Genomic DNA, 2,117 nt, shown 5'->3' on the forward strand with positions numbered 1-2,117 from the left:
GTAGTCTATCCCTTTGCTACTTTCTGAGCAGCTCGCGCCCAAGAAAAGTTGTACGTGAGCGGATACCTTGGAACGATAGATCGCTTTAGATTAAAGTACGTTTTACACCTTAAAGCATTTAGATAATTAACCCCTTCGAGTTTCCCTGACTTACTATATATAGGTTTCCGTCACAACTAATAGGAACCATCACTTTACATAGATATATAGAACACACACAGTTTTAAACGTAGAATTGAGAATTTGAGAACTTACTTTGTAACGTTAGTAGTGAGGAATTCCATCGGATTTCATAGAAATTCAGAACTTACTTGCTATGAAACATAGGCAGATAAGGGCCATCGCGTTGCTTAGAACTTTAGAACTTGCTTACTTCAACAAAGATTTCTATTGGCTTCGTCCGTTCTTTTAGAAGAGTTTTTGATAAACCACATACTTTTCACGCTTCTGATATCTTTGAAAGTTCGCGAGATGTAATCGTTTAAGTTTTAAAATGATTACTTAGTGTGGATTATTATTTAGTAACTCGCTCATAAACGAGTCTGCATAGGATTTAATCCATAAGTTTTTAAGCCTGGAATTTATGCAGTTATTTGTTATTCACTTATTGCTGAAACGACAAAGATTCTGACCACTTCAAAATGGTTGACTTTCATCAATTTTCTTAAAAATTGAAATACTGCCCAACTGCTTGCATTAAAGACTGTAATTAAAGCTTTCGAAACATTTTACCTCTTATAGATGAATTCTGGAATTGAAATTGAATGTTTGACTTTTCTAACTTCTGCTTAGATATCTTTCTATTGGAATCTTCAAGTATTTTTCATATTCGTAATTATTAAAAATGTTTTACTTGATTCTTTAATTTAATATTTAGAATTTTCTGAGAAATATTTTTTATCGTAATGAACTATATAATTGCAATTCTAATTCTTTATGAAATAATAATAACAGAAAGGTATGTATCCATTCGTGTAGATTTGTAAAGAGTATTTAATCTTATTATCTAAAATGAAACATTGAGATCTGTTTACAATCTAATGGAATTTAATTACCTTTTGATTCAAATTCACAATGATAATCTTCCATAGTTCAACAATTTTGTGAGCTGTCCTCAGGTATCCGCAGCTCAGTACTTATAAGATGAACGACACAAAGAACAGCCTAACCAAACGTATTCGAACCGATTTTTCAATACTAATCTTATCATGTTTAACTTATGCTGCAAACTATTGAAATGCCCTTCGAAAAGTGTTTATTCACAGTGAAGTAAACGGTAAGTATTACGCCTTCCACCACTGTTTACAATACGTATGTTTCATTTACTATCAAAACCGTGAGTATTATCGCCTTTCTTTACTTTTTGTAACCTTCAATGCCTTCATGTTACAGATCGTTAAACTTGCATTAAAATGCTCTATCGTATTACGGAAGAATAGACATACCAATTCATTTTAAAAAATGAAGGTAACCTTCATAGGTCCAACATAACTCCACTTACAAAAAAAACTATTTTCATCAACGGATGGCCCCTTTGTACTGTGCAATTTTATATTAGCAAAAACTTCTATGAAACTTATAGTTTCGTGGATATCTGAGGTGCTAATTATTACTGCCCCACCCTGTATATTGTTATGGATGTGTCCAACAAGGCAACGATGAACAGAGTTAAATTTAATATTATGATGTTTATTATTTTACTTATAGTATATTTGTTTTTCTGGAATTTTGCCAAAAAACAATGTTTACGATGTCGACAGATGAATATATTTGCCTTAGAATTACAAGAGCCAACAATTTCGAAAGTAGAATATTACTTTACTTCGCTAACCGAATCATTGCAAACGTTAAGTAAAGTACGTGCCTTTCAAAACAGTCAGATGCAAATTACGATACAACGTTTCCAAGAAATGGTACGTGCCACTATTTTTTAATTTCCGTTTATTTAATCAAAGGAAATTTAATTGAAATATCCGCAAAATTTGAGGACAAAAAGTTATTGTAATTTTACGCAACATATATGATGGTGATAAAGGATAAGTATACGGAACTGAAAATGGAAAGTAGCGAGCAGAAAAAGAAACTGATGGAGCTACAAAGTAGATTGATACATCCGT

Source organism: Xylocopa sonorina, unplaced genomic scaffold, assembly GCF_050948175.1.
Source record: "Xylocopa sonorina isolate GNS202 unplaced genomic scaffold, iyXylSono1_principal scaffold0051, whole genome shotgun sequence".
NCBI classification, from domain to species: domain Eukaryota; kingdom Metazoa; phylum Arthropoda; class Insecta; order Hymenoptera; family Apidae; genus Xylocopa; species Xylocopa sonorina.